This window comes from Gekko japonicus, unplaced genomic scaffold, assembly GCF_001447785.1.
Source record: "Gekko japonicus isolate JY-2015 unplaced genomic scaffold, Gekko_japonicus_V1.1 scaffold1, whole genome shotgun sequence".
NCBI classification, from domain to species: Eukaryota; Metazoa; Chordata; class Lepidosauria; order Squamata; family Gekkonidae; genus Gekko; species Gekko japonicus.
In genome coordinates, this window is record NW_015164181.1 from 2,063,490 (window position 1) to 2,086,869 (window position 23,380).

The 23,380-nt window shown below is 47.1% G+C and overlaps 1 protein-coding gene across 4 annotated transcripts in view; it reads left to right on the top strand.

Moving 5' to 3' along the window:
* Positions 1 to 23,380, top strand: part of CUX1 (cut-like homeobox 1) — a 238,095-nt gene that overhangs the window by 129,188 nt on the left and 85,527 nt on the right. The gene's annotated exons all lie outside the window — the stretch shown is intronic.

Genomic DNA, 23,380 nt, shown 5'->3' on the forward strand with positions numbered 1-23,380 from the left:
AGTGTTTCGAGATGCCAGAAAGTTTGCAAGCCACCCAGTTTTACAAGACAGGCCTCTTGTCAGTGGCAGACATGCGGTTTTGATACCAGCGCCTTATGAGTTTTTAAAAAGTCCGATCAGTTCTGTACCCAGGCTTAGGCCGTGCAAGGCGTCTTTCTACCCAGGAAGGGTTGAACCTCTTTAATGATGGCCAGGCTTACACTCAAGGGAAGCAGAAAGTAGAATGGAAACAGAATGTGTCTGTTGTGTGCTTGTTTCCTTGCCTAATTCTCAAAAAACGACCGAGGCCTTGTGGGATTCTTTCCTACGGCTACCGGCCTGGTTTCAGTTGTGGTTTTCATATGTGGACTTCTCTGTTTCATCGTCTTTGTAAGTATTCCAGGGTGGAAAGCAAGGTGAAAACTCTGCGTTTGGCTAGTTTCTAGAAGAACTGTTTGAGAGAGGATAACGAAAACCTCCTCCTCCACCACCACTACTACTGCTACTACTGTTAGCATTAGTAGTAAAAACCCAAAAAGCGTCTTGCAGCATCTTAGAGATGCCCACATTTACTGGGGCATACACCAGAGTCCTGCTTTGTCAGGGGCCTGAAGCAGGAACCATCGGTTGGCAAAGTTATGTGTGTATATATCCCGTATGTGCACATACACGTGCATGCAGAAAACACACACACACACAAATATAGTGGGCACAGCAAGACAGTATTGTGAGCAATGACGGGGGTATGGCTCAATGGATGAGCATCTGCTTTGCATATAGAAAGTCCCTGGTTTAATCCCTGGAGGGAAAAACGAGGGGTGAATGTGAGCAAACACGATTGCATGAACTTTGGCTTGGGGCTGTGGTGTTGCTCTTAAAGAGTAGCTCCTCCAAATGGTCTCAATGCACCCGAAGCATTTGCCCTCTAAGAAACTTTCTTGGGTGCCTTGCCATTCCACCCCAAGTTTTTTATCTTGGCTGCATCTGAAGCAACGAACGTGTTAATTGGGGGGGGGGGGGCTTTGCAGCACGTCAGCTGGAATACCAGAAGCTGCAATCGACAAGACGGCATCGCTAAAGTTTTCCATGTGTAGGCTTGAAATAAAATGTAATTAGTCCTTTATGCAGGGAACAAGGATCCATTGAGGACTACAGCTGGCTTTTGTTTTCCTCTGTCACTGAGTGTGGGAGGTAAGGAGTGCTCGTCTTCATGTTTATTAATACAGGATTCCTGAGACAAACGGCCAGCACAGTTTGATTTTTGTTGGGACACGGAAGGGCTTGCCAAAGCAGTTGTGTAAGAGGATTTTCAAGGTTTTTTTCAGACTGCAACCGTTTCTGGGTTGGATCAGTGGGACAGCTCTGCCCGCTCAGTGCGAGAGGCACTCCAGGAGTGGGAAGGAAAGTGGGCAAAAATGTTGAAAGGGTTGGGCACCCTTGAAGGAACTGGGCGAGAGAAGACCGGGCAGCAAATGTGAAGGAAAGGCAGCGGAGAAGGGAGAGACAGCTGTTTATACCAGGATGTCTTGAGGACCCGACGCAGCCTCCAACCTGGGCAAAAGTTCTCCTACCTGGGGAAGGTGTGGGGGAAACGACTGTCCACCATTCCACAAGCAACGTTGCGTGGGAACCACGGTGTAGTGTGACCTGTGAGGCTGCAAGATCATGCCTTCCTGCAGCCCACCACTCACCACCAGTTAGGATTTCTCTGCCAAAGTGAATGTGAATGTCTCAGTTAGAAGGAAGACAGGCCATGGGTTCACACATGAAGGTGCCTTATAGTGAATCAGACCACTGGTCCATCAAGGTCAGTATTGTCTACTCAGACTGGCAGCAGCTCTCCAGGGTCTTGGGCAGAAGCTCATCCTACCTACGATGTTAGGTAGGTAACAAGCAAGCATGTTGCCTACGATCCAAACATTTTAACTGGAGATGCCAGGGCTTGAATCTGGGACCTTCCACATTCAAGGCAGAGAGTCTGCTACTGAGACACAGCCCCAATGAAGAAGGTGTGTGTACTGTTGGGGAACACTTCCAATGCCTTCCTAAAGACTGTGCTAATGGGGAGGGCCACTGGCTGTTACAGCCTGCTGGTCTCTTCTTATGCCGTTTCCTAAAAGGAAATTCTTGGGGTGGGGAGAGCCACTGCGGGAATGCTGGATTTGCATCAGCAGGCCAGAGGTGGCCTAACTAGCCTATGGCCGATTACAGGGGAATTTGCTCCAACAGAAGCCCATCCCGGGGCCGTTCTGACTCCTGGAAATGGTGAGGAGGCAGAAGGAGCCCCTCCTCCCCCCACGACACAGTCCCGAACTGTATCAGGCCCCTATTGCAGTTTCACACAGGAGTTGCCACCAGTGCAAGTTCCCCATTTCAAGCTCATGTAAAGTGTTACTTTGTAGTTTGGCCCTATGTAAATATGAAGTAGGCTAGTGCCGTGGGCAAGATCTCATCAGAATGTACAGGTGCTCTAAGTGGATTGTCCTGAGTTTTTCTTCATTGCCTGCAAGGCATCCCAGCTTGTGCCTCCTGCGTGGGGAGTCTGTGCAGTGACATTCAGTGGAAAGACAGCTACAATTGAGCTCTGGCAATGCAGAAACAAATGAACCTGCAGAAGTGTAGCAGAGCAGCATACCACCTCAGTGTCATAGCTCTGGAGAATGGCTTTACTCGAGATGGCCAGACTGGGGCAAAAGTGCACTGGCAAGTGTAGGAGAAGAGATCCAGCAGGTTCCAGATTCAGTTAATCCTGGTCTCTTGGTTTTAATGAGCAGTAAATCTGGAAGTTAACAGAGCGTAACTAATGACAAAGGTCACCCTGCCATCTACTATATGATGCAGGCTTTCTAGTACAGCATCGATTTAGTCACTCAAACCTGTGGACCACCTGTAGCTGGCAACCAGCGCTCCCTGCCACAGAACATAATCTCCATCTTCCTTCCTTCCTTCCTGGGTTATCAGCTTGGGCATTCAAATGTATGAAGAAGAAGAAACAAAATGGTGCAGAGGCAAATGGAATGTTTAATAGTTATACAACTATTAACTATATAATAGTTACATAACTATTAAATATTCCATTTCTCGCTGCAACATTTTTCTTCTCTATTTTGCCTTGGTGCGCCCCCCCCCCCCTTCATTCAAATGTATGACCTGACTTAGCCAGTTTTTGTTTTTACCTTCTTAATTTATTTTAGAATACGTGTTTGCTCCTTTTCTCCCCGAAGGGACCCAAAGCAACTTACAACAACAAAAAAGCAATTATAACTACAAAAAAGCAATCAAAACCATGGTACAAGAAACACAATTAAACAGAAAGAGTAACAGATGTCGGCGTGGACTTTAAATGTGGTGTGCATGTAAAGTGCCATCAAGTCTCAGCTGAATTACGGCAACCCTGTAGGGTATTCACGGCAAGAGACATTCGGAGGTGGTTTGCCATTGCCTGCCTCTGCATACCAACCCTGGAATTCCTTGTTGGTCTCCCATGCAAATACTAACCAGGACCAACCCTGCTTCACATCTGAGATCTGACGAGATCGGGCTAGTCTGGGCAACCCGGGTCAGAGCATAAATGTACCAGCACCTAAAGGTCTTCTGAGATAGTCAGACCTTCTCTGCGACTTCTGCTCTCCAAGTAATTTGACAAGGATGGAGGAAAGGTGCTGTCTAGAGGCCAGTAAGCTGTTTGGGGCCCTGAAAATCCAGGTGGAACTCATGGTACTTTTTAAGGAATGCTCCCCCCATTAATATTTTTTGTTACTTATATCTCACTTTGTCAACATTTGACCCACAGGTGACTTGCATCAGTCATAAAACCCAAGGCCCTTGCCCATAAGCTTATCAGCTGAGACGAGAGATGTAAAAGCAGAAGGTGGGAAGTAGAGGAGAGAGTTTAGCAGCATTATAAATGAAGGGAACATTTATATCCAAGTTGGGTTTTCTATTATATAACATTCAGGTTGTTTAGGGCCTGTGGTTGTTAGAGTGTGTGTGCATTTTTGTACTGTGCTTGTCTCTTTCTTGGTTGTGTGTGAGGGTCACATTTCTAAATGATAGATTCAGACGGGTAGCCGTGTTGGTCTGAAGCAACAGAACAAAGTTTGAGTCCAGTGGCACCTTAAAGACCAATTCTGGGTATAAGCTTTCATGTGCATGCAAACTTCTTTGGATGTATCTGAAGAAGTGTGCATGCATATGAAAGCTAATACCCAGAATTTCTAAATAAGATTGTCTTAATTCTAAGTCACTTAAGCCAAGTTGAGGGGCTGACAATATTGCGGGGGGGGGCCTTAGTGATTTGGTGCCACATTATGCTACTGTAGATCTTCCCTGCTCCCCCACCCAGTTAATTTGTAACAAGTACCTGCTGTTGTCTCCTCTCCTCCAAAGAGGTTGCTGCTCACTGTTGCTTTGTGGTTCAGGTACATACGCAGACAAATAGATGAGTAGTTCTGATAGTGAACAAACCTTAAGCCGCGCCAGTATCATATTCCTTGTTCTAGCAGTGCTAAGAATGATGTTGCAAATGGAGCCGCTGAACAGCACCTCGTCTGCTCGTGATAACTGTGATTTCAGTCCTTACCCGGGACCAAACAAATTACTATACTTGCGACTGTCTCCCCATAATGGAGAGATGGGTATGATGGTAGTATAACAGGAAGGTTCGCTTGTTCCCACGACTGCTTTGCCTTTCCTCCTGCCTTCTCCGAAGTCTCTCCCGTAGCCCGCTGTACACAAAGCGAGCGAAACCCTGCACCAAACCTCTAGCTGGCTCAGCAGCCGGAGAGCCTCCCTGCGATTCCAGCCTTTAAAAAGCTTGAAAAGTTTTCCTTTTTGGAAAGGAAAAGAGAGGGGAAGATAATTGAACCCTTTGATTTGTTTCACGGTTTGTTTGCCCTTTCATTCCTTTCCCGAGGTGCTGTTTGTTGAGGAATGTCTCCAATTGCCAGTGAGATGGTGGGGTGTCTAATATTTCCCCGCCAGCTCTCCTTTCAGCCAGAGCCGAGGACTGTGGCAGGCCTGCGATATGAATTTTTAATGCAGAACTTTATACCACAGCCCTTGCAGCGCCGGCGCTCTCTGGAGCTTTCAGATTTAACGCTCTGATGAACAAAGCACAGGCTCATGGCATTTCGACATCAGTCGCCGTTAACCCCTGCACTGCCCAGCACGGTGCACTTAATTTCCCCAAAGAGCAAGCTGGGGAGATGGGGGAAAGGGGGGGTTGTATTACTATTATTTTCAGCAATTCGGAATAAACCGGGACTCCGTACCTTCAGATACAGATTTATTGTTGGGCTCCTTCAGGAGCCGGTTACTGTAATTTGAAGTGTGGTTTAGTAATTTTTCTGCCTCCTGGGCAGTTCTTGAGAGGGCCTGCTGAAATTTTCTTCTTCTCCTTCTCTCTCTCTCTCTCTCTCTCTCTCTCTCTCTCTCTCTCTCTTGGGTTTTTTGTTCGGGGGGGGGGAGAGTTCATGGACTTATCTTTACTGAGAGTCACATTGTTGATCTGTGTAGCTGAGGCTACTCCTAGGTGGATGTCTTTCCTAGCCCCTAATACTGGAGACCTGGCCTGTAGCTAATGTGGGGCCCGTGGGGCCCCGGCCCCCTAGTGTTTCTTCTTGGCCCCCTCCCTCCCAGCCTCCCCCCAAAGTGCCCCAACTTACCACCTGCGCTGTGCTTTGATTTAATTAGCTGGTGAGCCCCCCCCCCCAAGGCCCCCTCCCAAAAAATCCCCTAGCTATGGGGCTGCCGGAGTCCTCTTAACTGGATATTCCTGGGGTTGAATTTGGGACTTCCTGCATACAGAGGATAAGTAGTACCACCAAGCCAGAGTCCCTCCCCAGGGTCACATGGGCTGCTGTTGAATTATGTGGTCCATTGACCTTTTCGGCCCGTCTGTTCATGGTGGTTCTTTGGATGAATAGAGAGCTGCTTAATAGGTAGTAGTTAAATAACAGCCCTCTAGGGTACTCTTTTTTCCTTGCCTCTGTTGTTCATACATAGGTATATCCTGTGAAGCATGAGAATTTGTAGCCTTATCTTCCCCTAGCCATCTTTTCCTTAATATTTGTTATCCTCACTGTATCTCTCTGTATAAACAGGCTTGCATTTTAACATTTGATCTCTTAGAAGCTTCAGGTATTCTTTACTTCGGTCTGGCCCTGACTACATTAGACCGATGTTTCTCTTACTTTCGATCAAGACACCAAGGTGGGTTTTGTCTTTCCATTAAAGTGGGAGGTGCGTTTTGCTCTTGTACTCAAAAGATAACATATTTTCTTTATGACGTAGGCTGGTATTGCAATTTTGGGGCAGTGTAGTTTAATGTCACTTCCCATAGCAAGTGCTGCGTTAGAGATGATACTACTATCGTTATATATTTTTACCCAAAGTAAAGAGTTTCTTAGTGACTATAATTGCGAGGGAGTAATTATTTCATATCTTACTACAAACTATTATTTGACTTCTAAGGCTGCAGCTGTTTCTGTGTTTTTTAGACCTAGCAACCATGATGCTTTCTACAAGACCCTTGAGACTAGATTGCCGCCATACACTCCATGCAGGTCTTCCCTTGAGGACTGTCCCCCAAATCCTTGGCATTGAATGGATTAGAAATCCAGCTAAATAAATTTCCCAACGCCATTGCTGCTTCTTCATAAATTGATACTGCACAAGGAGTTCTCCCATATGGGATTTCTGTGACAACCTACAGGGGTAGGGGAAAATAGCAGCATTGGGCCTCCCTGCTCGGATTATGGCGCAGGGGGATGGAATACAGGAATTAGCCTTTCTAGGAACACTAATGCTAAACTGCATGGGACACGAATGTCCGCTCTTAATTCTTGATGGGGGGACAAGAGTGCATGTTACATTTGCCATGGGAATGTTGCCCAAAACTGACTGGGGGTGATAACTGATTCCCCTTCCTGGATTCTGTCCAAACATTTGGAAGCATATGCCACAGTAATTGGGAGCTGTGTTTGGGACCCTTTGCACCAATGAGATCATGAAACGGGAAAGTAAATGTGCACAACAAGATGGTCCTGATCCATGTGCAGATGTGCATTTACTTGGCCACAACTGAGGATCAGGGTCTTAGACCTAGGAGACCTGAGATCTTTACTCAGCCATAGAGTTGCCATCCCCCAGGTCCCGGTGGGGGTCCCCAGGTTTTGGGGGCTCCAGTCTGCCACTGGCCAGCTGGCCGGCAGGGGAAGCCCCACCCCAAGCCCCGCCCCCAAGCGGCTTGGAGTGCAGGCACCAGAGCGCAGGCATCATGTTGGGGCTGTCCCCACCACCCCTGGAAACCCCATCCCCAAATTCCCCCGCTAGGGACCTGGCAACCCTACTTGGCCATAAATTTCAGTCGCTTTGGTCCTGCCGCACTCACTCAGCTTGACCTATCCGACACGGTGGTTTCATGAATAAAGTGGGATAATCATGTGAATCCCGCCCTGCACTTTTTTGAGGAGGGGATCTAAATGAGAACTTTGTACACAGGCCAAATACTTGTTCAGCAACTGCAATAGATGGGATTATCTTCTAGGCCAGGCTTGATCCTACAGGGTAGATGCAGCATGATTGATTTGAGGACTCTTGTGCTGGTATCCTGTGCTTTCCACCCTTGCCCTGTGGCATTATGCAGCGCGCATCACTTTCCACCGCCCCACATAGTTTTCTAGCCAGCACCTCGTCTGCGGACTGTGCCAGAAAGGTCCACAGACCTCACTGTTGAAGGCCACATGGATGCCGCTGAGGCTGTTCCGGAAATAATTCTTGGTGTTGCCTCTCCTGCCACCAAGCTAATGTGTTAACAACCGGCGTTAGGAGGAGAGAGAGAAAAGTTACATCTGTAGGGCTACTGTCCGTAATGGGGGCGGGTGGGAAAGGGAGTCTTGCGCATTTAAAATGTGACAAAGGAGACGTTGGTTGCAGAAAGAGAGGCCAGGCACAAGACACTGCAGGAGGTGTTAATGGCGCTCGGCAAAGGATTTCTACTCGAACAGCATCAAAACATTTTTGTCAGGAGCCCCTTCCAGATCACACACACACGCAGCTTGTCTTTAAAGGAATGCCACGGAAGTACATTTGCAGGGTTTTTTTTAAAAAAAATGTTTTTAAATCCCAGGTCGGCCTTCTGCTGCTCAGCCAAAAACGTAGCCTGTTCTCTTGCGGGGTCAGGAAGGCACAGAGTGAAACATCAGTCCCCGGGCAGAAAAAGCCTGACAAAGGGCAAAAATGGCTTGCCTCAGAGCTCCTGTGAAGTCAGCGTAAGCCTCATTGCCCGGTTTTTAGGACGGTCAGGAGAAGAAAATTGGCGGCGGCTTCCTTTGGAGGAGTTGGCAGCCGCTCAGCCATGCTTCCTGCTCTCCGCCCCAGCAGGTGCTTTCAAGTTCAGCCGAGAACAGGAATTCCTGGGCTTTGCTCTTAAGACATTCCTGAACAGCACAACCGCCACCCATTCCCTTTTCAGGGCCCTGTTTCCATGAAGACTTGAGGATGGGGAAAGCCCACAGAATTCAGGTGTGTCGTCCCACTGCTTTGCCACAGTCTGAACAGGGAGGCCGTTTTAGCCCAACGCTGCCATTTCCCCCTTACCCATGTAGGTTGTCACCAGTGTTCCCTCTAAGCTGAGTTAGTGTGAGCTAGCTCACAGTTTTTCAGCCTCCAGCTCACAGTTTTTTGTCTTAGCTCAGGAAGGCTGGCTCCAGAGCAATCTAATTTATGCAACAGCCAAATCGTTCGCTCACAGCTTTTAGCGGTGGTCACTCACAAAGTAGAATTTCTGCTCACAAGACTCCGCAGCTTAGAGGGAGCATTGGTTGTCACAGAGCATGAGCCGAGAAGTCTCATCATTACGACAGGTAAGGTGCGTGCAAAGCAAGAGCACCTGTCCTTCAGTGGAGTTTGGACCATCCTCTTTTGGGGGCGTAGACCAGTCCTCCACTTACACAGTGGAAACAATTGGAGATTCTGACTGCTTCCTTTCTGCCCTTTTGGTCCCTCCATTTTGAGAGCTGAGCCTGCTCCTACCTGCCCAGCCCCATGCAGTTCACGGTAGGCAGAGAGCAGGCTGGAACACTGACAGCAGCTCTTATGCGGATTGCTCTGCACCGAGGCAGATCAACGGTCTCACTCAGAAGTGGCTACTTTTGACTGTCAGTCTCTCACCGCCCAGGGGTGGAGAGAGGGTTTCCCAAGCACTTGCTACCTGCTTTAAATGGAAATTTTGAAGTTTGAACCCAGGACCTTCTAGGTGCAGAGCAAGTGCCACAGCTCCTCCTCAGTATTTCAGTAGATTCTCTCCTCCCCCCCCCCCCACCTCCATGGCTTGGGGTTCAACCCTCCCAGCTGCTTGAACTCAAAGGTTAAAGTTGGCCAATCTGAGCATAGTCTGTTAAGAGAATTTTCTTTAGCCCTGTTGACATGTTACAGGGAACACAGTTACAGCCTGCATGATATGAGTACACTTCTTTGTCAAAAGGAGCCAACATTCCGTCGCTTGACAAATGTAAACAGGAACCGGTACCCGGATAAATGTGGGGTTTGTGTCACTCATTCGGCTGTGCACGCATTGAACATGATGTGAGACTTACTCCACCCACATATACAGAAAAATCAAGTGTACACCATGCATGGATTGTGTGTGCATTCACGGTAACTTGTGAAGAGGGCTTCTGTGTGTGCGGGGCGGGGGAGATTGTTTGGCCCCGTCTCCAGGGTTTGCAAGTGAAAGGAGAGAAGGTTCAAGTGCCAGTTTATTCCTTTGCCCCATAAGATGAGTGGAACCCCAAATCTGGTGTCTTTCAAAAGAGAGAAACTGGCACTAATTCCTTTGTGAGTTCAGCCCCAAAATTATTGTTCTGGTGGAAGTGGGGGACTTTACGGTGAGAAAGGAAACTGCAGCCGTGCCGTTAGCTCTGCCAGCCTGCTGGTACATCCGCGGCTAAGTGTTGCATCAATAGAATAGTATTGCACTCTGGGGTGAAGTAATGGCTCGCTTAACTGCTCGGAGATAGTGAGCCTTTTATATTCAAACATTGCAACTCAGCCCAATTATTTTAGAGCATTAAAGATAGAGGCGTATTAATATAAGTTTGTTTAAGCGTTTGCACTCGAAACCCTGGAAACGGACTCCAGGGAGAAGAAGTGGCGTTGAGGTCCTGATCCTGCCATCCAGTTGACACAAGAGGATCCTTATTCCTCGCAGTGGGACTGGATTGAAAGAAAGCAGCGCTTGGAGGGAAGCACCCAGTTGGTCTTGTTTTGATTAGATTGCAAAGAGGTGGCTGCGAACTGGTGCTTGTTGAGATTCCTTTTGCAGCTTAGCAGAGCCAGCTGTTTGCTTTCATGTGTAGTGGGGGGTGTCACATCACACAAGATGCCGCAGAATTGCTGCTCACTTCTAAAGCGGTTTGGGTTGCAAAGAAGGCCCTTATAACAACCCTACAGCGCAGTGTGGTTTTTCTAGATGGAGAACAGAGGCAGACCTACACAGTGAGTCCAGAGCTGAATCAGGATCTCAGGTCACTTCTTATAGATGCAAGCCCAGCTCCGTAATCACTGCTCAGTGAAGTCAAAGGCAGCCCCGTTGCCCATTGCCCGCAAGTCTCCTCTGAGCCAGTAATCAAAGGTGTTGGGAAAACATCTCCTGGTACTGGTTCGCACATCCGTGCCCATGGTTGTAGTTGTCTTTCCAAACTGATTGACCTGCACTTGTGAACTGGCTTCTAGATGCTCTAAACCAGAAGGTTCACTACTGTTTGAGTGGGGAAGACCCACATTAGAGGCTCTGCCCACATAGTTACTGTGAGGACCCACATGTGGGCAAGACTCTTGAGTGCTTGAGATCGAGCTTCCTGTTTTGTCAAGATTCTTAGCTAGCTTCAAATCCTGGTTAAGCACCTTACTATGTGTTTATATTGGTGCTGACTTATCATTCAGAGCAGTGGTTTCCAACCAGGGGGACACGTTCCACTGGTGGGATGCAGGGTTATCATAATACTACTGCTACTTTACTTTTATTGCATTGACTCAGAGACATAGCACACAACAGACGCAAAATGGTTTTCATAATAATTACTAAGAATTCACCCTCAATCCCCATGTCCACCTACAAGTGTCACGTGCCATCTCCTGCTAATCCTACCTGCCCTAGGTTATCCATCTGTGGCCTTTTGATATGCTAGTGTGCTAGCAGTAACCTTGGAAGCTGTCTCTCTTCCTGCCCACATCCCTGCCAGAGATTACCCACTGTGTTTCTGTAATTTTGGACGTCCTTAAAAACCACAGTGGCTCAGAGGTTAAGACGCTGAGCTGCAGACCGGAAGGTCTGTAGTTTGGCAGTTCAAGAGTGAGCTCCTGTCTCTGGCCCCAGCTCCTGCCTACCTAGCAGTTCGAAAGCAAGAAATTGCAAGTAGATAAATAGGTATGCTTTGGTGGGAAGGTAACAGTGTTCCGTGCGCCTCAGCATGTAGTCATGCCGGCCACGTGACCACGGAAACGTCTTCGGACAGTGCTGGCTCTTCGGCTTGGGAACGGAGAGGCGCACCGCCCCCTAGAGTCGGATTTCACTAGCGTTTGAGCAAGGGAAACCTTTACCTTTAAAAACGTAGCCTAAATGATAAATATAAAAACAGATTGCATCCATTCATGTTTAAACTGAAGTTGTTAGGAAATATCTTACTGGTTGTATGTAACTTTAAAACTTCAATAAAAAATGTTTTTTTAAAAAAAACAGATTGCCTTTAAGTGTGGTTAAAGTAGGCTTTTGGTCCCTGTCGTGGTGGGACCCTGGTTCTTTGATAGAGTGTTTGGTGGGCTATTGGAAGGCTGAGAACCACTGATTTTAGAGAGAACTCAGCTGAGGACAGGAGGGTTCCCACAGTCCTCCAACCTAGTTTCAAAGGATTGGTGTTCTTCTGAATCTTCTTCAGTCTTAGGTGCCATTCCAAAACAGATCCCACCCACATGGGATGTGTTCCTGTGACGTGGCACCCACATGTCTAGGTGGCTCTTGAAGGTGATCCAGTGGCAAGGAGGGGGGTGTTGCTGCTGACCCAAGGCCATATCTCAAGGGGAGGCAGAGATGCCTTTTGGATGCAGCACCCACTCAGTAGGAGCTCCTTTCCGGGATGTTCTCCAGCAGCGTTTGGGGCTGTTTTGGAGGGCCACCTGAGCTGGTGCTCTCTGCTTGTGATAGGAGGAGAGAACAGAGCCTCCCATCCCGGAGCAGCATTCTTGGACCTTTTCCACTGAGTGGCAGCAAGTAGACCACAGGCTGTCCTTCTTCCATGCTGAAATGTCCGGGATCGTTTGCTAGGATTCTGACCTTCTGATTGGTAATTTGTCTTTGGTAGCAACCCTTTGGAGTTACTCAGGGCCACCTCAGCAGGCTAATCTGGAAAGCCATCCTCAGTTAATCAGGTTGTCTCCTACCAGCTTTAGGTCACCGGTTGGGCTGTCAGCAGGATCTTCACTGCAGGATTTTAAAGGTTAAACGACTCTTGGAGACGCAGGCAGGGAATTCTGTAGCCTCTTGCCGCCAGAATAAATTGGTCAGTCTGGAGAGGTTTGGACTGGACGAAGCTGGCCCGTTGTCCTCTTGAGCCTCTTCTGTTCATTCCAGCATCACTTCTAACCAGGGCTTTCCTGGGTTTGCAGATTACATCAGCATCACATATTCTAGGTACTTTTTAAAAATTTTAATAAACCATTACTGTTACCTCTCAGAGGTGTGATGTTTGGGGGGCTGGTGTGTATCCGTGGTACGTTTTCTGCTGAAGGCATGCAACCCCTGGATGTAAGCCTTTGTGGTTTCTCCTTCGGCCACGTGTTTTTGCGCCGCTGTATACACACTGTTTGTTTTATTACACTTGGGAAAATTGACACTGTGCTGGGCTGCCCAAGGCCACCGTGAGGGTAATTCTATATTTTTTCCTGATTTGCTCTTGTCTTGAAATGAAGGAGGTAGCGGGGAGGCTTGCTGTGTTTGGATCTTGCAGTATTACAACAGCAGTGGGAGGGGGAAAGAAACAACGTTTGTAGACTTGGTTGAAAAACCAGCTTTCGTGTCTCTTGCTAAAGCTTTAGTGTGGGTGGAAGTTTAGGATCACAGCAAGCCAGCAACGGTGGACTTGCAATTTTCAGAGAGAAAAAAACCTGTAGAGCAGTGGTCTTCAAACTATCTTCTGGGAATATTTTCCCATTGTCTGCTGAGGAAACTCTGCACATTGCAAAGGATTTTGGAGCATATGGGAGGTTACGCTTTTGGTTTATGACACCAGCTCAGACCTCTGGGGGTTTGCAGTCACTCCAGTGCACCTATGTGGCTATATGTTAGGTGGAAAGATGGGTTGTGGCATCTTCCAGGGAAGCTCGCCCATCATCACTGATCTTCTCAGTGAGGAGGTCTTGACAAGCTTCCAAGGAAGCCTGGTTCTTCCCCCAGAATACAGTTGGAGAATACAGAACCAGCATAGCCAAGAGCCACTCTGTTCTCCAGGTAAGAACCCTTGGTTCCGGGAGTGTGTTCTGTGGCCTCAACTGTGACACCCCCCCCCCATCGTGGGTACTAGGCCTGGTGAGGCTGACTACTCCTCAGATGAGGAAGAGGCAGGGAGCAGCCCAGCCTCCTCCGGAGTCAGCCCAGAAGAAGAACCCTCAACAGTACCTGAGGAGGAATAGTCCCCAGCAGCTGTACAGGAGGTGCAGCCAGAAGGAGAGGGCGATCCTGAGCCTAGCCCAGCAACCCCATTTGCAGACACCCCGAGGCCAGACTCCTTGCCTAGTTCTCCTGAGTGCCCCAGACTTAGGGCACGCCAGAGGCTGACTATGCAGGAACGAAGGAGGAGTGCCAGACCGCAGCTCCTGCAAAGCCAGAGGGAAGAGCTGCTGTAAGCCTTTGCAGACTCAACCCCAGGGAAGGAAGGACCTGCTCAAAAGCACTCAGTGCACCTGGTTCAACGCGGCAGCAACTTTGCTTGCATTGACTTTCTGGCTCTTTGACTTTTGGCTCTGACTGACCTTGATTCTGGACTGTGTTTACAAGCTTCCAGTGTGTGGTCTCTGTCGCAGCCAGCCAAGACAGCACACACACCCTTACACGCTCCATAACAAAGTTGGTGCCTTTTAGGTCTCTGTTTACTTATTCTACTTTATATCCCACTTTTCTGCCCAAGGCAGCTAACAAATTAAAACATAGCTGATAAACTCACATCTTAAAACCAGCGACGACAACAAAACCCCCACACCACACATCATTAAAACCAGAGCTTAAATACATACAGAAACATAAGCACAGCAATTAAACCATTGGGCCAGGCAGGAGGGATCACTGAGGGACCACCAGACTAAACAAACCCACTGGTGGAAGATGCCATCAGAAGGGGACAGACGACTCTCCCTGGGGAGAGAGTTCCAGAGTTTTGGTGCCATGACCAAGAATGCCCTCTTCTTGGTTGCCACCCACCTAATCTTGGAAGGCGGTACCTCTAGTACCAGGAGGGGCAGAATTTGGGGAGGGGATGCCATAAAGCCCACCCTCCAAAGCGACTGTTTCCTCTATGGGAACTGGAGACCAGTAGGCGGTACCTCTAGTACCAGGAGGGAAAGGGCTACAGTTCCTACCATTCAAACATTTGGCTCCTACCATTCAAGCAACTGCTGTTCCAAACCCACCAACAGAATGACACCTGGTGCAGAGACCAGCACCAGGCTTCTGCATCCATTTGGATAAATGCATCTGTCTGGGAATGATGCTCTGTGGTTCTTGGAGGACAGTGGTGGTGTTGTTTTTTTCTCTAGTTAGTTTATAAAACTGTCTGGGAGGAAGAGGTTATAAGATGTTGGAGACGAATGGTACTGTAGATCTAAGTCGATTGACTTCAGTGGACTTAGAAGGTGTAACTCAGTTTTGGATTGCCCTGTGAGTTACCGTAGAACTATGTTCCATAGGAAAAGGTAAGGTAAGTGGGCATTTAAAATTGTGGCTTAAAATGTTGTAAAACACACTGAGGACCTTTTTTTGGTCAAACAGCAGAGATATAAATAGCAGTAAGATCACAGTGGTTTCTTGACAGTGGTCCTGCTACAAAAAACTAGTTCAGGGCTTTCTTAGAAAGGGTTGATCACAAATGGGCTGGTGTCTGCTATGTACTTAATTGAGCATGCATGATGAGTAACATTGTTTGTATGATTCCCCCGACTTGTGTTGCATTACCAGAGTGTCCCAGCATACTTGGTTCATCTGAACCTAGATCTGCCCGATCCTTATGCAGACAAACTAGTGACTATTTTTTATTTATTTATTTATTTATACTTTCAATTTGTACCCCGCTCACCCCCGAAGGGCTCTGAGCGGCTTACACAGTGCATGGTGCAGAGACCTATGCAGAAACCCTAACTATGGCCACAGTACATCTGGGGTAGGGGGAGCCCTACTAGGTACTCTCCCGGCTCCGATCGTTTGTTAATCCAGCGAGTGGGCGACTTCTTCCAGTTCTCTACGGTGCGTCTTCCGCGGCCTCCGATGTTCTTTCGGCTCTCTGGCGACTCCTCTCGGGGGCTGTTGGTTATGGGCCATGCCATGCAGTCTCTCCGTGCATGCAATTTTCAGTAGAATCCACCACCCCCAAAGCCATCAAAACTCTGGTTCACCTGATTTTGTCTTCCCAACAATGAAAGGGGGTGGAAATGTTTAGAAGTTGGATGGTTTCCATCCATTTTGCCTTGTTTAATAGTATTCTGCCCTGACCTGGAGAGTCCCGGCTAGCCTGATCTCGTCAGATCTCAGAAGCTGGCTGGCCCAGGTTAATGTTTGAGATGGGAGACCACCAAGGAAGACCAGGGATGCTACGCAGAGGCAGGCAATGGCAAACCACCTCTGAACATCTCTTGCCTTGAGATTCCTAGGGGGTGACCATGAGGTGGCTGTGACTTGACAGCCCCCCCCCCCCAATTATTCTTTGGAATGCAAAATTTTATTTGGTGTAGGGTTACCTCCGAAATGGATTGGCAGACAGTGGCCGTTTTAACCTCACTCTAAGATCTGGTCCATGGGGTCACGAAGAGTTGGACTCGACTGTGCGACTGAACAGCAACAAGATTAATCCCATTGCAGTGTTGGTTGTATAACCAACAGAGCACCTGAAATCAGAGTTCTTTGATCTCTTTGTTCTGAAATGCTTTGATTTCCTAAACTCCTTCCATATGCAGTCTCTCTTCAGAGAATCATTTTCTTCAGCTAAAGTCCGTGGGCAGAAAAACCCCATGTCACTGTTAACATTGAAGTATTTCAACTGGAAATGATGAGGATTGAGCCATGGGACCTGCCGTATGCTCTGTAGCTGTGCTACCATTGAGTCATGGTTTCTCCCTCACTTATTGATGAACTGAACAAACAACACATCTTTCTAAAGATGTTGTGGATGCTGAGGAGCCATCTGGTTCCAATAGCTCCTTGTTAGCTTTCTTGGAGCTTTCCATTTGTCTTTTTGACTTCTCCATGAACTCTACCTTGGGAGAAAAGCCACATACTTATCTCTAAAGGAAACAAGCAGTTCGCATAGCTCTTAAAAGTTGGTGTTGCAGTTTTGATTAGCACCCAACCTGGACTTCAAACTAAGGTTTGTAGCTGGTTCACCCGATCTTATGCTTGTTTAGGATTCGTTGCAGTGGTTAAATTTAGAAAGCACGGCTTGGTGGGAAGTGTTGCCCTTTGAAGCCAGCTGGCCACAGAAAAGAGGATATCCTCTCTGGTGGGAAAGGGGCAAGAAACAGACAGAGCCTACCAACATTTGGTAGAGTCACCAGAGTTTGTTCCACAAGCCACGGTTTATCGCGATGTCAGAATACAAGGCAAATTTCCCTTCTTTTCTATTTAAACAAATGACGTGGCTCCCCAATATCAATAGCAGGTAGCTTTTTGAAAAATTTGCAAAATGTCCTCATAAAGGTTTTAGTAGAGCGTTTTAACAAGCCTTTGTGGTTTCATATTAACACTTATTCAAAGTAATAAAAAGGAAGGAGGGGAAGAAACGATGGGAAAAATTGTTGCTTGTCTCTCTCCAAACTGAAATGTTACTCTGTCCAGCTAATAAAAGGAAAATAATAACGTTGGCTACATGCTAGCAGTAAATTTCAAAGGTGTCATCTGTGGTTTCCTAGTTCTCCCACGTGTAAAGGACGAAACAGGCTTTCTCCTTGGAGGTGCACCTTCACGCCTAGGAAGTGCCACCAGCAAGAGCTGGCAAGCCAGTGACATGTGAAAAGTCTCTGCCAGGAATGTTGGTGGGAGTTTCGGCTGCATTTGGCAGCCTCAAGTGAATTCCTGTGTGTGCTAGGTACACAGAGGAGATGCTTGTTCTGAGAAGCTCACAAGCAGTGTGTGGAAGCAATGCATATCCACTATGATTTACCCCTGGTATCTGATGTCCACCCTGACCTGGATGACCCAGGCTTGCCTGATCTCATCCGATCTCAGGAACTAAGCAGGAGCGACCCTGGTTAGTACTTAGATGAGAGGGACAGCAAGGAAGTCAAGGGTCACTACGCAGAAGCAGGAAATGGTAAACCACCACTGTTTGTCTCTTGCCTTGAAAGCCCTACAGGGTCACCATAAGTCGACTGCAATTTGACAGCACACCAACTGACATTCAGAACTTGCTGCATGTTGGGAAATGAAAAACTTCCTGGTTTGGCACTACCCATAGTCTATCATGAAATCAGATGAAATTACAGTGATTTGTTCTCTAACCTACAAACCAGAATTCCTAATGCACAGTTTAATCCTGGGTTGCGTACAACAGAACAAAGCACAGTTTGCCATTCTGCCTGATGCGACAATCTGTGATTTTTTTGGGAACCAGAACATTTTGTCCTAAGTCAGAGCAGACTCAGCCGAGACCGAGGGGATGAGACAGAATCACTAACCAGAAGCGCAAAGTTGAGAGTTCAGTCCAAGAGTCATACACAAGGGAAACCATCTGAGGGTCCAAGAAGCAGAGTCTGAGCAGGTCCAAGAGGCATAGTCAAGCAGGTCTGGGATCAAAGCCAAAGGTTCAGGAGTTGCCGACAGGAACAGGTCCATGGCTGAGAAGCTAAATGCATTTTTTGCCTCTGTCTTCATTCTGGAAGATGAGAAGTGCTTGCCCACTCCAGAACCTCTGATTACGGGAGGGGTGTTGAAAGACCTGAATCAGATTGAGGTGACGAGAGAGGAGGTCCTAAAACTGATAGACAACTTAAAAACTGATAAATCACCAGGCCCAGATGGCATACATCTGAGAGTTCTGAAAGAACTCAAATGTGAACTTGTGGATCTCCTTACAAAAATATGTAATCTTTTCGTAAAATTTGCCTCCATTACTGAGGAATGGAAGGTAGCTAATGTCACTCCCATCTTTAAAAAGGATTCCAGAGGAGATCTGGGAAATTACAGGCCAGTCAGTCTGACATCCATACCGGGTAAATTGGTGGAAACCATTATTAAGGAAAGAATTAGTAGGCACATAGTTGAACAAAACCTATTGAGGCACACTCAGCATGGGTTCTGTAAGGGAAAATCTTGTCTCACTAATCTGTTAGTGTTCTTTGAGGGGGTGAACAAACATGTGGACAAGGGGGATCCAATAGATATTGTTTACCTTGACTTCCAGAAAGCTTTTGATAAAGTTCCTCATCAAAGGCTCCTAAGCAAGCTCAAAAATCATGGGATAAAAGGACAAGTCCTTTTATGGATCAAAAACTGGCTAATTAATAGAAAACAGAGAGTGAGTATAAATGGGCAGTTCTCCCAGTGGAGGGGGGTAAGCAGTGGGGTACCACAGGGATCAGTACTTGGTCCACTGCTTTTTAACTTGTTCATTAATGATTTGGAGTTGGGAGTAAGCAGTGAAGTGGCTAAATTTGCGGATGATACAAAGTTGTTCAGGGTGGTGAAAACCAGTGAGGATTGTGAGGCACTCCAAAGGGATCTGTCAAAGATGGGCGAGTGGGCGTCAACATGGCAAATGGGGTTCAATGTGGCCAAGTGCAAGGTGATGCACATTGGAGCCAAAAATCCTAAATATAAATACACATTGATGGGGTCTGAACTGGCAGAGACAGATCAAGAGAGAGATCTTGGAGTTGTAGTAGATAACTCACTGAAAATGTCGAGACAGTGTGTGACTGCAATAAAGAAGGCCAATGCTATGCTGGGGATTATTAGGAAGGGTATTGAAAACAGATCAGCCAATATAATAATGCCCCTATATAAATCAATGGTGAGACCTCATTTGGAATACTGTGTGCAGTTCTGGGCACCACACCTTAAAAAGGATATTATAGCTTTGGAAAAAGTGCAGAAAAGGGCAACTCGAATGATAAAAGGGTTGGAACACTTTCCCTATGAGGAAAGGTTAATGCACTTAGGTCTCTTTAGCTTGGAGAAACGACGACTGAGGGGAGACATGATTGAGGTTTATAAGATAATGCATGGGATAGAGCAGGTAGAGAAAGAGGTACTTTTCTCCCTTTCTCACAATACAAGAACTCGTGGGCACTCCATGAAACTGCAGAGCGGTCGGGTTAGAACGGATAAAAGGAAGTACTTCTTCACCCAAAGAGTGATTAACACATGGAATTCACTGCCACAGGAAGTGGTGGGTGCTACAAGCATGGACGGCTTCAAAAGGGAATTAGATAAGCATATGGAGCAGAGGTCCATCAGTGGCTATTAGCCACAAGGTATAGCTAGGGGCTCTGGGGCAAGTGATGCTCTGTCTTCTTGGTGCTTGGGGGGGGGGTCAACAGTGGGAGGGCTTCTAATGTCCTGGCCCCACTGCTGGACCTCCTGATGGCACTGGTATTTCTGGCCACTGTGTGACACAGAGTGTTGGACTGGATGGGCCTTTGGCCTGATCCAACATTGGCGTCTCTTATGTTCTTATGTTCTTAACATAATGGGCTCTAGAAACCAAATTGACTACTATTATTTTATTAAACTGCATTCTTCAATCCACCTGCAGCCCCACTGGCTTCAGCTCAGTCTCATTGCTTGCGAGAGAGCCATCCATTTGGCTCATTAGCCCCAGGTGTTCCTCTTGATTTGGCAGTTGCCAGGCAGCGAGGCACACGCTCCGCCTCCTCCTGAGGAGCTCCAAGCGCGCCCTCCTCCTCCTGTGTTCCCCTGGCTCCGGGGAAAGGAGAGGCGAAGCAGCCTGTGAAGTCTCCCCAAGATCTTGGGTTGTTGAGGCGCTTCCTCTCCGGGTTGCCTCTTCCGTGTTCCCAGTGCTCATGGGGCTGGAGTATATGCTGACCTTAGCAACTGGGGCACTAGGACCTGCCATCCGGAACCTAAAAAGGTAAGTCAAACAGAACAGAGGGCCAACAATAAAAACTTAATGCATATAGTATAAAAAGATACCTGTATTTATTAACAAAGAATTAAAGAACATATAAGGGCCCAATCACACCTCATGTAAAAATACCAAAATCTAGCACACAAGGGCCAGTGGACTTGACCTGACGTGTTTCAGCCCGCTCTTTGCTTAAAGGACAGTTTTACTGAGGACACTTTGGCTAAACAATCATTGGAAGGTGCTTTCTGGACCAGAAATTGTTATCAGTGAAACATCATTTGGCATGTGATTGCATCTTTGGAGGCCTCATTTATACTTTTATTCTGTGCCTAGTGGTTTCACTTTGGAACAATTCTTTTCTGGTCCATCTTGTATCTATGTTGCTTAATTGTATGATTGTACTGTATTATGATATAAGCCAATATGCTCATCATTGTGTTTGACCTCTGAAGAAAGCCTATACAGGCTGAAATGCGTCAGGTCAAGTCCACTGGCCCTTGTGTGCTAGATTTTGGTATCTTTACATGAGGTGTGATTGGGCCCTTGTATGTTTTTTAATTCTTTGTTAATAAATACATGTATCTTTTTATACTATGTACATTAAGTTTTTATTGTTGGCCCTCCATTCTGTTTGAGTTACCTTTTTAGGTTCTGGATCCTAGGTGTCAGGGATAATCCCCCCCCCCTTTTTGGCACTAGGACCTGCCTCCACCATCTCAGGGTTGTTGACCGCATCAGCTGGTTGAGTCTCGGAGTTGCTAATGGGGATGTTATCAGCATCAGCTGAGTGATCCTCAGCTAAAGCAGGCTGGCGCAGGATACATTTTCGGGTCCCCCCAACTATGCACAAGTGGAGAGGAAGTGCATGAGCAAAAGTCCAAGCCCAAGGACTTTCTCCTTTGTTCTCCTCATAAGTAAACTGGATTTGTTAATGAACTATGAATACAGCCTATGTAAACTAATGTATCACAAGAAAAATGACCAGGTGCTGGTTTGTGTTCTTTAAATTCACATTACCCTTCTTGTCATGTGGTGGCAACTCATCTGTGCATTGTAGTCTGCAGCCAAAATGAAGCCATGCGCATACTGTACTATCTGAAAAGCTGGCATTGAGAAATGCCAAAAGAGTCACCCGCGGGGACCCTGCAAATGCAGGTTTCCAAGCTTAGTCAGCGGCTGCTGTGTTGAAATCCTTGGAATTCACTCCAGGGTCTTAAGCCCGAGAAAAGCAAGCCAGTTGTTCTGTGCATTAATAAATCAATGAGAGCTGGTGTGTTAAGCTCGTAAAAAAAGAGGGTGAACTAGGATTGTTTTACAGCAAGCACTTGCAGACAGCAAAAGCTGCATGTAGCTATTAGAGACTTTGCGAAATAACCGATTTCAGGCTGCCAAGCGCCAGCTCCTGATGCGGCGTTGGAGCTTTTGAAATGGAAAGAAAGAATGAATCCTTTTGAAGATCCCCTGGAATTTTTGTTGAAGCCTGCCTGAGGACAGAACATTACAGCAATTTAATTCATTACTCCACTTAAAGATTTCCCCCCAAATATATATATATATATATACACATCCATACACATATGGATGAAACGTTTATAAACCTCAGTGGGTGTTCAGCTTGCTGAATGGAGCAGGTCTCTTTGAAGGTTTGCTTTACAAGGTGCTCAGGGATGGTTTACAGCAGAGAAGGCCTATTGGATAAGCAAGGAGAAGAACAGACTGGCAATTGGACTGAGGGCTGGTGCTGATGACACAGCTTTGTGTGGGGTTCTTGCTGACAGAGGAGTTGGCTTGGTGATGTTGAAAACCTGCAATATAAAAACATACCAGGCAAAGTGGAAAGAAAATTTTAACAACAGAAGAAACCTGGAACGGGTACTAAAACCCTATCTCCACCCAGTTCAATTTCAAACAGTTAAGAGGTGTATTGTTTGCAGAAGATGCTCACACTTGGCCTTGGGAGGGACTTGCGGGGTGGGACGACACTTTTTCAGGTGAAAGGGAGCCACTAAAAATGTGCCTCTGCATGCCCGCTTGGCACAGGGTTGTTAAATCTGCCCATGGCCGTCTTTGAAGTACTGGCGGGAGTTGCAGGGCCCCAGCAGGAGAGGAGACGGGGCTGTCCCTGGCTGCCCTTGGATGGGTCACGTAGCTCTGTGACCAGTGTTCCCTCTAAGCTGAGTTGGTGTGAGCTAGCTCACAGTTTTTTAGCCTCCGGCTCACAGATTTTTGTCTTAGCTCAGGAAGGAGGGCTCCAGAGCAAACTAATTGATGCAGTAGCCAAATCACTCGCTCACAACTTTAATGCCAGTAGCTTACAAAGTAGAATTTCTGCTCACAAGACTCCACAGCTTAGAGGGAACATTGTGACAACCAGCCTTTTGGGGGGAGCGTGCTCCCAAAGTCACACCCCAGGGAAACAAAGTAGCACCCCTCGGATGCATACTGGAATATATCTCCCCACCCCCGTGCTGTACTGTGATTTTGCCTCTGAGCAGGTAAGGAAGAGCCTCTAAAGCAGATGTGATACAATAGCCCTGTTTGGTGTAGTGGTTAAGTGTGCAGACTCTAATCTGGAAGAACCAGGTTTGATTCCTCACTCCTCCACATGCAGCTGCCGGGTCACCTTACGGTAGGGGATTGTTCACGGGTCCCTCAAATGCTTACAGTACAGCTCTGTGGCATGACCCATGTAGATGGGCACAAGCCCTGATCATGTGAGCCTCGCTGGGATTGCTGTCATATTCCCACCTCCACCTTGGTAGCGAGTGTGAATTTCATATTCAGAATGCTGCACCAACCCATTTAGGGGGATGCCATATTATATTTTCCAGGTTCTTGTAGGATGTTGTGTAGGGCCTGTAAAACTGCTGTTTATTATTATTTTTTAAATCATTCTACTGCATTGGGTGCTTTTCTTCGGTCAAATTTTTAGGAGGTAGAGCAGTATACCATAGTATTAAATAAGTGAAAAATCCTGTCTTCCTTTGAAAACAGTTTCAGAATACTTGTGGATTCTCCATTCCCTTACCCTTTTTTAATATATATATATATATATA